Below are 14734 nucleotides of genomic sequence, written 5' to 3'. Positions count from 1 at the left end.
AGTGTGTCTGGCACAGAAAATGCTTAATAAATATTGATTTCTTTCTTCATTTACCTAGGCCGTAGAGCCACCCTATAATGGAATCAACTGTTCTAATAAACTGAATGTTATTGAGGTATCTATGAATTATTGCACTGAAAAAAATCTAACAGTTGCATAGTATTAACCTGTCCCTAAATAATGAAAATTTAAATGAAAAAGTTATATGTTCAAATAAATGATAATTGTAGTTATTAAAATTAATAAATGTCTCAAAAACACAATTTGCATTTCAAACATTGTACCTTAAAAGTTAAGATCACTATGTATATTAATGCATATAGGATTGATGACAATAGAGATTAATATTATACTTACAAATTCTTAGACTTGGGGGGGGTCAAAATGTTTATTTAGTTTAATTCTTCCATTTTAAAATGAGGAGATAGAGATTCAGACATGATGTGATTGAAGTTGTAACTTTAGTAAATATCAGATCAAGTAAATGACACAGGAGCAGAAGCTGGATTCTTAGAAGTAATGTCACCAACTGCATTCAGTGGAAGAATACATGTTCCAATTCTGTTTAATTCACTGATAATTGCTTTAGTATACAAACATACCCCTTTGGCATAAGTACAATTACTTTTAAAACTTATTCCATTTGATTGTGACATGAACATTAAAACCACTTAAAAAAAACAGAGGGTAATATATCTTTGGTGTTGTACGAGGAAGAATGTTTCATCTTTAAAGCTAACTAATGAGATATATATTAACTGCTGTTAGCCCCTTTGGCTGGGATATTCCACAGACACAAAAGTTCAAAGACACTATTACTGGTTTCAAAAGGAACTACCAAATAGATGATTGCTTTAGACCAGGAGGAATACAGTATTTGACATCAAAGCTTGGTGTTATGTGGCTTCAGTTAATCAAAGCTTTTTTGGAAAAGGGATTAAAAGTAGAAATACTAGAAGATCTATAGAATAGGTGTCCTAGTTATTAAGATGAATTAGAAGCCAACTTCTATATTTCTATATATTAGCAAAGGCTAATTCTGTGTGTTACTGAGGAAGAAACAAGACAAGAATGGGTCTTCTCCAATAGGCAGTTTTAATCATGAATGGGTAGCTGTCATTTGAAATACAGAGTGATCTGAGAAGAAATAGTTCATGTAACTCCTTTTCCCTCAGTGACTTCTACATTTGCAAGTACTTCCTCTTTCTGGTCTCTAGGCCAGATCCCTACACCCTGAGAAAATGGAGTTCAAAACAATGTATATGGGGGAAAATAAGAAGCATCTCACTCAGAACAGCCTGTAATGAACATGTGTAACTCATAACACATGAAGTGAAGTTGTCAGCAATACTAACAAATTCCAAAAGGGCTACACAAATGCATATGAATTTATTGCTGTCAATGAAATCTAGGAAAGCTACAATATTCCTAGTCTCTAAAAGTATGTCAGGAAGTTCTATGTCATATATATAATATATAGATTTAATTCTGCCTTTATTTATGATAAAATACAAATGTAAAATACTATTCAAATATTATTTAAGCATGTGTTTTATGGCTATTGTCAAGCATAGAATGCTGGGCTGAATAAGCTTTGCTTCTCACCTAACGCAACACCTCCTTCTCTCTGAAGCCCTTCTGTGATGCTTAAGTACAATTTAGTACTTACACATATGGTATCTTATTATCACTTGTTATTCAATCCCTTGGGTTAATCCTGTAACTTTAACTAGATTTTAAGCTTCTTAGTGATGGGGCTTATGTTCTGTTTTTCTTCTTATTTTGTGGCCTTCATCGTGACTAAGTCAGGCCTTGGAGATACAGTAGGGGCCTGAGGAACTTCTGTTTCTCTGAATTGAATAACACGGTCTTATATCTTAATCCAAAAGAGAGAGAAAACTGATGTTTTGGAGAATGGAAGGCCCTTATAACATATCACAACTAAAAACTGAAATGCATTTAAAAATCAAAAAGGATGACATGCCCCCTTAATTTATGGGTGGCCTGCAGTGTGCAGGGCAGTAGCATTTTCACAGAACTCTCCTTCCTCGACTCACAGACTCCTTCCATGAGTTGGTATCTCTCTTTGTCTGATTCTTAATACTTTGTATGAATTTTGTGTTCTCACATTTCAGGGATCTTTATTGTTATAGTTCTTAATCTCTTCAAATAGCCATCAATGTGATTGCCACTTGATAAATATTTCCTTCTCAAATAATACCAAGTTTCACCAGAAAAGAGATGCCTCCAAAATCTATCATCGTAGCCGCAAATGCCGTCATCACTTAGATAGGAAGTGATGTTTCCTTCTCAAATAACTCTACGTTACTACAGAAAAGAGATGGTTCCACAATGTACATGTTAGTTCTCTTTCAGGAAGCTCATCACAAAATCCTCCCTGAAGCTTCTAATTGCAACCAGAAAATATGTGAAGCACCTTCATGGAATAGAGCCCTTAAACTCTTCCAGTCATGCAGCTGGAAAAGATTTTAGAACACTTAATTTTACAAAAGATGAAAAGGTAGCCAAGAAATGGAAAATGACTTAACCAAGGGCACATACTCAATCCTTCAAAATCTTAATGGTTGTATGAGCAATTGTGCAGAGTCAGTTGGGTCACCCTGGAGCAGTGGTTTTCAGCCAGGAGTGATTTTGCCTGTCAGGCGACGTGTGGCAATATCTGGAGACAATTTGGGTCCTCATGACTTGGGGGAAGAGTTCTACTAGCAAGTAGAAGATAGTAGCCAAATAGGTGAATAAACTTCCTATAATGCACAGGACAGCCCCACAATAAAGAAATATGAGGCCCAATTTATCAATAGTACTGAAATTAAAAACTCTTTAATTGTTAAAAAGAATAAAAAACAGAAATAAAAAGAAAGTCCTGTGTTACTTATGTGATCTCTCTCTCTTAAGTTAACTTTTGTACTTTTTAACTCTACCTATGGCCAGGTGCATGTCTATCAACTCCTATCATCCCACAATTCATTCTCACACTCTTTAAATTGGGGGCAGTGGTAAGCAAGGGTGGGGTTTTCTGCTAGGGAGAAGAGTTGAGCTTCTTGGCTGTATTCAAATTCTATAACTTAAAGGAGGTTTAAAGAACCTTTAAATTCTGTTCATAATTGTTTTCTCTCAGAAATCATGGACATGTAAGCCAACTCAGTCCTGGGAAACCTTCTAGGAATATTAGGAAATTTTTCTATTAACATACAACATCAACAAAGACTTGTAAAATCTAGGGCTTATATGGAAACATCAAAACACCTGCCTCAGGCTTCATGCTGACCTGTTCAATTTTCTAAGCCTTTATATTGTATATTCAACCTCTATAGCCTAGTAGTGTTGTTGATTGTTAAGGATATCATTTGTCCAAAAGTAACACTTCTGGGCTCTTATCAAAACTAACACTTGGTGGTTCATGAACACAAATCATGGATCCCTTGTGACAGTCAGGCATGAAAGGAGGCAGCCCAAATTAAATGGATATAAGCTTTTTTTTTCTGTATATGATTTTGGTAACACCAGGTCCTGTAACTATGTTTTTGTTTGTAATAGGAGGTGAAGATTCAGAACTAGGACCCATATTCTCTGGTTTAATAAGCATTTTTGTCGTTGATCCTCATCACTCTGAAATTCTGTTTTCTTTCGTCTTTTTTCTCTGCCATGTTTTGATGCATCAATGCCCTTGATTCTCTCCCTATAATTACTTCTGCCCTCAGGGAAGGATCTCTCAGAGGTACTTATACATTGACATTAATGTAGTTTGATTTGTCATTTTTCCTGAGGATATATGTGTTTTGAGTGATGAATATGAAGATAAGGAAGGTGTTTCTGAAGAACAGTTAGTAATTTATCTTACCTATAGATTTAATTTACAGGTCCATCTGGTTGGAGGTTAATTTTGGGAGAATAGCAGAGAAGATTTTATAGATATGGTAAAACTAGATTATGGATTCTAAACAGAAAAGAGTAAGGTTTGAAAATAAGTGGGAGGGACCTGACCAGGTCAGAATATGGTGAAATTGGATGAAGTGCGAGACAAGTTGCACTGAGTGAAGGGGTGACAAAGAGATTATAGTCAAAGAAATTATGTGCTAAGATACTTTCTGTCTCTGTTCTCTTACTGTATTCCACATTTTCTCCAGTCCTTTCTCTCCCTTTCCTTCATTTATAGCTTTCTTCTCTTAGTGTTCTCAACTCCTAGACCTGTAATGTGAACTAGATATGCAGTGAGACTTGTTTGATTGGCTGGTTACATCTTTTTGTTTCATCTGCACTTCAGCCAAGAAGCTACCCTAGCAACACAAGACCTGGTGCATTTATATAAGGTGATCAGGGACAATTCTGAGACACTGTAATTGGATTGCCTCTTACCAAATCATTGCTGTCTTCAGTAAACAAAAAACGGTAGACTAGGGTCCAAATTCACAGGTCCATCTGGAAGTCAACAGTCATGGCTAACACAGAGAGGAAAACAAGGAGAAATCTGACTTCTCTTTTCTTCATATCACCCATCAGATAAGTTCCACACAGCCTGATTTCTTTAATGTCTTGGTCATTTTTTACTCAACATGCAATCAGACTAAATGAAAGTTCCTTTTTAAAAATATGGCAACTTTAAATTTTTCTTTTCTAACTTTAGATATAGTTGCAGATTTGATAATTCAGAATGTTTTTAAATTTCTAAATTCTAACTAAAGAAGAGATACTTTAACAAGAAAAGTAAGTATATAAGTGAAAATAAGGGGGAATAAAATAGATGTGGTAAATAAAATGTTTCTTCTAATGGTCTATATTTATATTAATTGAATTGAAAAATTATGTGATAAAGTATTGCAAACATGTGGAAGAGAACTCAAATAATTTTTTATTTATGCTCCCAGTTCTTTATAGTACATTACATCAGTTAATGGTAATTTGTATAATTTGTATAATGACATAAATTGCCACAGAGTCTCACTCAGTGAAGTGCTGTCAGAGTCATAAATCAGAAGTCAGAGAATGGGCTTCGGGAAGCACAGTCTACCAGCCTCAGGGTGAAAGAGAAGTGGGTCAGGGTGGCAGTCATTCAGTGAGTAAGTATGCAGGGTTGAAAAGAGAAATGAATGGAATGGCGAGAGGAAAGCATGACTGAACTAGCCCTTGATGAGCTAATCCTCCTTCCACATCATGTGAAATAATGCTTTATGGTTACATGTTGTTTTTCTCAAGTTTTAAAGTTACTTTCCCAGACTTATTAACTCATGATTACTTCTCTACAGGGGTCTAAGGACAATGTTGAGAATAAATTTCAAATCTTTCCAGAGACTTTCCACTACAAGATACTTATTTTAAATGAATATACATATATAAAATATATATTTTATATATATATTCATGAATATAAATAAACACATCACACACAAACAATATGAACTATCAAAGGTTTGAGATTTTATTCGACCATCAGGCTAAATTCAGCCTGCCATAATTTCTTGGATGCTAACAGAAAACATGAGACTTCTGAGTCAGAGACAAAGGATTTCTTACTTAAGGCAATATCATTAGCCAGATTTTCAGCATTTCCTTGCACCAGTTCCCCAAGCCCCAATTTCCACAGCATGACACAGAGAACCAGATGGCACAAAGAAGACCAGGTGAGTTATATTATACTAGAGGAACCCTGAGCATAGAGAATCCAAACCTTTTTAAATGGATAGTAAACATGCCAATCCTTTGTTCCAGAGGGAGGCTCTATTTTTATATTCCAAGGCTGAAAGCAAACCTGCTCTTGGCTTTGGAGGGGGACAATAGCTCTATCTTCCAAGGTTGAGTATATAAACATCCTTGAAAGAGAATCCAAAAAAAGGCAATCAGTGCCTTTTCTTGCAAGACAAGAAGCACGAGACACCCACGGAAAATTGTCTTCCAATGCTTTTTAAGTGGAGAAATGCTCTGTTAAATCCCATGACTTTGATTCCCCTTGGGGTGTGAATCTATGTTCTCTTTCTCCTGAAAAGATACTTCTCACCTCCCACCACCCCCATTCTTGGAACTAATGAACTTGAGCTACCGAGACAGTGGAAAATGAAACAAAACATTAACTTTGGTCTTTTAGCTTCGGCAGAGGGTCTAAAGCAATAATCCTTGGCATTTATCCCTCTACCTTTTATTATCTAAGCACTTTGTGAAATTATCTAGTTAGTTAATCTTCCTAACACCTTTGTGAGTGAGGTTAAATGATGCAGTTTCTAAAATAGATATATACAAATTATAACTTGATAGGTCTGGTGATATAAGTTTGGACTATAATTGTTCTTGGTGTTTGATGAGATTACCGCAATTTTATGGGCCACTGGTTGTAGTTTCTTCTACACGTCATCTGTTTTTATGGTCTAGTATCTGAAGGAACAATCCAAAATGGCTCAATGAAATCACTGTCCCTTCTAAGTGAGCCTATCTTATAATACATAATCTTTTAAATATGTTTGTTTTCCCTACTATATCTGGCCTCAGTTGTAATTGCATTTCTAATTTTAGAAGTAATCATCTAAACAAAAATTATAAAATCTTTTTTTGATCATCTGTACAAAAATTATAAAATCTTAAAATTAGATAAGAACTTGAGAGATTATGTAAGTTTCCTTTCTTCAATGAGTAAATTCTTCAGAACAGGTTTTTTTTTTTTTGAAATGAAGTGCAGTTTAAATAGTCTTTTTAGTCATTTAGGTAATAATATAATTTATGCTTCTTTAGCATTTTGTTAATGTAACCTAATATTCTCCAGATATCACAAGATTGTACAAAAGGGTCATGGTATCTCAAATTTCACAAGTTAATGGGACTTTCATTGTTTTATTTTTCACTGATGAATCTCTGATACCTAAATCAAGAGTGCACATAACATGCACAGTTAGTACTTGTTGAGTGAATGAAGTATAAGCCTTTAACTCTCTACAAAATTGCTCTGCCATGCCAGCCAAGTTTACCTATAAATCCACATGTAAAAAGAGTCTACTTTTTTGAATGGCATTTCTTGGTCAAGCATTATCACTGTCTCCTTCATTCTCCACCTCAGGCAGCAGTTGCTCCCAATAACACACATAGACATCTCAAACTGTAATGTTAGCAGATATGTGCCAGGTTCTTGGACAGGACAAAGAAGAAGGATTTTTTTCCCTGTTTAATGACATATGAGTATTTTACAGCTCACGGGCTCCAGCAAAAATGTTTGGATCTATGTCATATAGATCTTTGTGACTTTAATTTCTTCAGCTCCAGGCTAAAACTCTGCTCTCAAAAGCCTATTGATGCAGCCAAAATAAGCACAGGATTCTTTGCTATCCTCCTCCACCATCCCTTCTCTCTTGTCTCTACCTTACTAAAGTTTCTACATGAAACTATTGCCAGCAGGTTGTCTTGCTCATGTGCAGATAAACTCTTTCATAAGAAACCTTTGTTCCTCAAATTCAGTATTATAATATCTAAATTGTAATTTAGCTTAGTTGCAATATTATCTTAAATTAACAGATGTGCAATAACTTTCTTTCCAAAGGAGTGCTTTCTCTTTTGAAATAGGTGCTGTGTGGAAAGCAAAACATTTACTTCAGCTGTATTTAGTCAAAATTGTCCTGGAAATGACATGATTTAATGTCCTGATAGTGAACCTAAATTTTTTATAAATCCTACTTAAGATCAGTTCTAGTGAAAAATATTGTTAGTTAAAATATATAACACAATCTTTTTTTGCTTTGTCTCACGTAGTAGCATCTTATAACCTCCTTTAAAAATATTGTTATAAACCCTTGTTTTCTAATTGTATCTGAATGATTGAATTTATACAAAATTCATTTTATTTTCATTCATGTAGATGATTACATTATCTGCTTTATGTCAACTTTTAAAATACTTTACATAGCCATTTCTTTATATTTGCAGTCTCTCCCAGGCTAACAAGCCCAGGTAACTGATGATAACGTGATCAGTCCCATCAACTAAATATAGGTGACTGTGACAGAAAGGTACATGGCCTAAGAAATAAAAGTTCAGCCTGTTTTTGACATTAGTGTCAAGACGATCCAGGAGTTGCCCTTGCGACAGATAATTAGGGAAAACTGTCAAGCCTGCAGCTTAATCCTGTGTACTTCTGCTCAAAGTCAGCTCTGAAAACTGTGGGATCTAGGAAGACAATCTTTTGTAATTAGCCGAGGCCACTATAATCCATAAAAACATCTGATCAAATTGATTTCCAGTCCATCAAGTACTATCTGTCAACAGCAACCTCACCAATCATTCTGGAGCTGTGACGATTTCATGTAAATCTCTGAGGTCATTTAAAGGTTCCTTCGCCTTGTAAATATAAAATCATTTTCACTTTTTGACAGGCTGTCTTTTCATGTGGGGTGGTAGGGAAGAGGGGAAGCAGGAAAAAGAATGCATGTCAGAAGCATTAACAAACTATTAACATCGGGGAAACAGAAATCCACAAAATGTCTTCTGTAGATCAATGTTCTGCTAATGTGTAGCCAACAGTATGTATAGTGTATGAAAAGAAAAGATTATATTATGTCTGCGTCTGCACTTGAGATCTTGACTTTGTTCTTACGGTGTGTGTGGCTGAATATTGAATGCTTTGCCTATCTGTCTCTCTAGTTGCATGTGTAGCTGCCATTCCCCTATCCCACCATTACTCTCTCCAAACGTTAGTCTCTGGGCAGTCTCAAATATAATCGCTAAACCAATCTTAAACTCAGTTTTTAGGAGTGGATTGAGTCATACCACCTTTCTGCCTGTCTGACTGCCATGTCCATTCTAACCTTTTTTCCCCCCAGCCTGGTGTCTAATGCACGTCATTTATGTTCTAAGCTCAATGACTTTTCCCTTCCCCTTACTTTCTCTGTGGCCATATTTCATGACTTTTGGGTAAAATTCTTTATTCATTTTAAAAGTCCAGTCTCAAATGAGTTGCAAACCTCCCTTGCTTCCTCTTGGTACTAATTCGATATGCTCTTACCCTTCAGAGTGTACAATAATGGAATAGCCCAACGGCTTGCTTCCCTGTTTTCTTGCACACTGACTTTCTGACAGCTCTTCAGTATTTGCTATTATTTCTTCTTGCAACTTTCCTCTTTTTACCTTTGTGCTAAAGTGCCCTTCTGCCATCATTTTGACTTTCTCTTTTCTGAGATTCCTTTGTAAGACCATCATCCCCTAAGTGAAGAATACTTCAGTAAAAATTCAAGCCCTTAATTTTCTGTTTTTGCTTTCCCCCCTGCATTATCCCCATGGCCTCTACTGCCTCCTCTAAGTTGATGACTCTCATTTCTGTGTCTCCAGCAGCTTGAACTTTTCTCCCATATGTTCAATTGCCTGAAGGCATCTCCACCTAAAAAACCTCATATTTGTGCAAATCTCAACATATTCAAAACTGAATTAATCTTCTTCCCACAACTGGATTTATTTTTCAAATGATGTACTTCATTCCATTAAGCCAGTTTTTCTGGCTTCTTTCCTTCCTTTGCTCTATTTTCAGTTTGTCACCAAGTTGGTTTATTTTTATTTCAAATTTTGCCATGAAATTATTATTCCCCCTCTTTTTTTACTGCTGTCACTACTGGCGAAGGTTTCCATTACCCTCGTCCCCAAGTTAGGAATGTGTGTATTAGATTTCTTTGTTGAAATGTGGTTCATATACCATCAAATTCATCATTTTAAAGTGTAAAGTCTTATGTTTTTGGTATAGTCACAAAGTGGTGCAATGTTCCAATTCTAAATCTAAATGTTCTAATTTGAGAACATTTTCATCACCCTGAAAAGAAACCCTGTACTGATTAGCAGTCAAATAGTAATTCTTATATAAATAATTAAATGGATGTCTCTAAAAAGTTATGCTTTCTTGATATGCAGATATTTAAAAAATTCACTTAGTTGCATATGTTAGAGCCTCAAATTTGCATTATTTGTGTTCAGTCTTTTCTCATAAGTCCCCTGGTGGCAGGAACTAGAGCTCTTGTTCACCCAACACTCAGTTCAGTGCCTGTCACATGATGCGTCTTTAGGTCTATCTTTACAGAAGGGATGAACAAGTCTAATGAATCAATATGTGTCTCAGTCCTCTCCCAAGTTACTTTTTCAAATAATCATTTATATTTTAATGGCAATATGATGCTTTCTATTGTGTCTACATTAGAATTCTTCTGCTTCTGAATTTATTTATTTAAAAACATTTATTAGCTATTTCTTACGTGTCTGGCACACAGATTTGCCCTGGGTTTCATTACTGAACAAGACAGGCAAGGTTCTAGCCCTCATCAGACTCAGAGTGGATTGTAGAGTATAGACTTTAAATATATGCAATGAGAGTTATTATAAATACTACATATTTATTTTCCTTTATGATATTTGTTCTCATATGGTATGTTATCGCATGTATTAATTAAAAGACTTCCTCTGCAGGCTTCTGAACATTATGATGTTATATCCCAATACAATATTTCTTTCTGTTCATTTGTTTACAAATTTAACTTTTTTTTAAGGCATAGGTCAAACTCTGCTAAATGCTGTCAAATTATGCAGGTGAATGGATGGTCCTTTTCCTCAATTATATTCTTACTTTCATCATATACATTTATACTCTCTCTCTTAAGCTATCTTCAGCTGCAACTGAAAATTCTAGAAAGGAGGAACTAGAGTAACCTCAGGCAATGGTGATCACATGATATTTTGCTTCTGTGTATGCTTCCCCATGCAAGCCGGAGAGGGCTGGCAGTGACAGCTAGTGATGGTTTTCCTGCCCACAGGCCTCCTCCAGCGGTTGGGCTAAGACAGCAGTTTGTTTCTCCCAACTAGAGCATTGCATTTGCCACCTCAAGCTGACCCTGGCCCTCAGGAACTGCTGAGAAAGGCACATAATTGTTGCTGATACTGAAAACAATCCTGCTGTAGAGTAAGGGTCTGGAAGGAGAGGCTGAGTGAGGATTACTTGGAATGCTTAGAATGTAAGCAGTGACTAAAATCCTTTTTGACCTTGACATTCAGAGCAGCAATTCTTCCTAAATTCAGTTTAACTCAATTGATGGGCATTTCAAGGTGACTTCTCTTCTAATAGTTCACCTGGCTTTAATCTTAGGGAGAGTAAAATGAGCCAAAATTCTATTCTTATTGCCTTGAAATCCTACTGCTACATTGGAATTTATAAAAAATGGATCAAATTTTTTTTTGTTTTAAAAGTTGGAAAGAGATACCATGATATAGGGCTTTCTTATATACTGAGATATCTGTGTGCTTTATTAAAAAGTCAAGAAGCTATTATTAAAATTGTCCTTTTTCCTATAAAGCAACTTCTGCTTAGGTCCACTTATATGAACTGTACTATTACTTCAAGAGTATTTTTATTCTAATTTTATAGTTTCTGCTTGAGCCTGCAGCAAAAAGTCCAGAAAGAATGCAAGTTATTTTTGTTTAGGGGTTTTAATGTGCAGTTAGAGATTTGGGGTATGTTCTATTCTCCAGGACATTTATGAGATAAAAATACAACGGTTGTTATTTTCATGCCATCTTCCCCTATTTCACCTCAATTTCTTTCCCTTCCTTCCTTCTTCCTTTTGATATTTCTTTCTTCTTTCCTTTCTCCTTTTCCTCCCTCCCTCCCTCCCTCCCTCCCTCCCTCCCTCCCTCCCTCCCTCCCTCCCTCCCTTCCTTCCTTCCTTCCTTCCTTCCTTCCTTCCTTCCTTCCTTCCTTCCTTCCTTCTTCCTTCCTTTGTGTGGGCCAAGCTCTGTGAAAAATATCATCAAAGTATACTGATTAGTATACTGATTAGTATACTGACCAAGCTGTTTTCTGTATTATTTTGTAGTTGACAATTTAGTTGGAAGTTTCAGATTTCTCAGGTCTACTGATTCTCATCAAATATCACTGCACAGGGATCTACTATTTCTGCTTATGTCCTATGTTGAAGGGAACACAGCACAGGTGAAATAAGGACTTGCTCACCATAAAGGAAAAACTTTGGAAATAATATTACTTTGTACTGACTTCATGATTTAAAGTTTTAAAAATGATTTAATATGCATTTTCTTTCATCATCCCAGCAGCACTCTGGGTACATAAGATGTTATTACCACTTTGCTTTGTCATCTCAGCAAAGCTGAGTGTACATTTTCCAGACTTCCCTGTGATGTTCAGTTTTTGTTAGGGTTGAAAGATGGGAGTGAAATAGCAGTCATATTCCTTTAACAATCACAAGGTTTGTTCAGGGGCTTCTAGTAGTGTTTCAGCTCAAAATGCTACTTACCTGCTGACTCACCTACTGGTATGGGGCAGCAGCCAACTTGCAGCTCCTTCAATTACTGAGTAATCCTGCCTCACCTTTTCTGAGTCCCATGTCCACTACATACTTAGCTCCATTACGAGTACCAGCTTCTCTTGCAGCTAACCTGCATATCAAAGTTGGAGACTTGGAGGTGCTAGTGAGACACCAACATGAGTTCCATTATGTCCTGTAAGCTCAAGTTTATTATTGTATTTTACCATGTTATATATTTTCTTCCCAATTGCTGAAATCAGATCACAGAACCATAGGCACAGATAATAACTGCTACACAAAAACTGGGTAACCAGCTCCCAAGTTGTATATGTTTAAATTCCTATAATAAATTCCTTATTCTACATTACTCATAGCAGTTCTGCTTCTCTGACTGAAATTTAACTGACAGAGATAGGTATTTTTAGGCTACAGTTATAGATGAGGAAATGGAATCTCAGAAAAAAAATAAATTAGTTACAGAATTGGATACAACCCAGGTTGATATAAGTCTATATGCTATAATAACTTAATAAATTAAGAAGTTAGGGTGGAATAGAATAGACTGAGAAACTTCTTGAGGCACTGGAGTCATTACTATATGTATTGTCAAATGTAGAATGAGGGGCATCATATACATAAAGAAGAATAGGCCCATGAATATAATTTCTACATTTTAGAGCTTCCATGTTTAGTATCTCCTGTAAATTTTCTTTTCTTACATTGTTGCTACCATTCTTGCTTTTCTCTAACTATATTCTTGAAGTTACATCCAGAGTCTATCTGGCTTTGCATTTGAAATTCTACTTTGAACAGTAATTCTTCCCTGTAATATCTTTTTGGAAACAACTGTATTACTAAACTTTCTATATTTAATTATGCTCAAATATATGATATTTATGTTTCTCTTTCTATCTCTATCTTGCTTTAGTTTTAGATTATCAGTTTGGACATGGAATTCAAGGCTAGGAAGTTTTATTAGATACAAAAGAATTAAGAATTATGCAATTTCTGTATTAAATGCTGGTAGGCAGAGTTTACAAGGGAACATCTCATTCTCATTTCAAGTAGGTCACATAGAGACAAAAGTAATTTCTTAAAAAGGGAGAAAGACAAGTGAATATATTTATTTGAAGATAATGCCTTTTAACTCTTTAGTGTATTTTCTGTTCAATGTAATCCCAAGTCATTGGTCTTGAATAATAAATTATTCTAAGTAGATTTTTAGTTTGACATATGTTTAGGATTACTGGTTTAATTTCTTAATTCCAGTTGCTAAATTAAATATTATAAACATTAAAAAGCATTGAACAACAACTAATGCCCAACACAATTAACAAGTATATTAATCAGAGCTTGATAACAGAATTTTATAATGGGTAATCACTTACCTTGAATATGGTACAGCAATGCATAAAATACAAATTTAGGATTAAGACACATACCTTTTCTAAATAGGCAGATATTTCTTTCTAAAAGCAAATTTTGCAGTAAACAAGTTATTATCCTAGAAAAGACTAGCTGTGAGTTCTACACTTACTCACCTGACAAACAATTCTGAAAGCATGTTGTGTGTCAGAAATTGCCTGAGACCCTGGAGATCCAGTGATGGGTTATAAGTGGCCACTACTTATTGCCCCTGAAATAAGAGAGGGCTACCTACACACATGTGTTGTTCAGTGTGTACAGGCTATGATTGATAGAGGCATGCTCAGACAAAGAAAAGAGCTTGGGGATAGGCCAGTCCATTCTTTTCAAATGGATGGAGGAAGATGAGTAAGGATAAGTTTGTGCTGGACCTTGAACCACAGAGATTGGTCTATGCCTCACGCAAAACAGAAGTACAACACAGGAAACGTCAGTCCATGAAAAGAAAGATAGAGAACTGTGCTTAGAACACAGAAGTGCATGAGGAAGAAAAGAAAAATGCAAATTTACATAAATAGATGAGGACTAAACATGGTTTATTTCTTATAAAGTTATTTTCCTAAGTATTAGAAAAATAAATGGTAATGAGTTAGTCTTATTAACAAATTAATTCCTATTTTCCTCTTAACTTTTTATTTTTAACTGAATAAACCAGAATGTAGTAATTAAAACGATATCAGCATATTTCCATGAAATGCATTTGGTTTCTTGGAGAAAGAAGAAAGTTTTAAAAATTATCATCATTATTTACATACTTAAAGTCAAGCCAGGGGATTAATTTTGTCCTTCGATCTTAAACCTAAAATACTAAATTTTAGAAGGAGTCTAGATGTCATATATGAGCAGTGATTACATTTTTATAAGAAGGTTCTCAGTCTCAGTTTCTCAGAATCTCATGCAATATGTGTTATGGTAGAACAGTAATTCTAATGGTGGGAGGCAGTTCCTGAATTGCATAGCTGGCAAGAGGTCCTTGGTGAGTTTGAGCTCACATTCCTAATTCTTGCACCTCTCACCCCCTA

The sequence above is a fragment of the Phyllostomus hastatus genome, unplaced genomic scaffold (genome assembly GCF_019186645.2).
Source record: "Phyllostomus hastatus isolate PE091 unplaced genomic scaffold, TTU_PhHast_1.1 phas_contig_80, whole genome shotgun sequence".
Taxonomy (NCBI): Eukaryota; Metazoa; Chordata; class Mammalia; order Chiroptera; family Phyllostomidae; genus Phyllostomus; species Phyllostomus hastatus.
The sequence above is the reverse complement of the archived record's forward strand: the minus strand, read 5'-3'. Positions refer to the sequence as shown.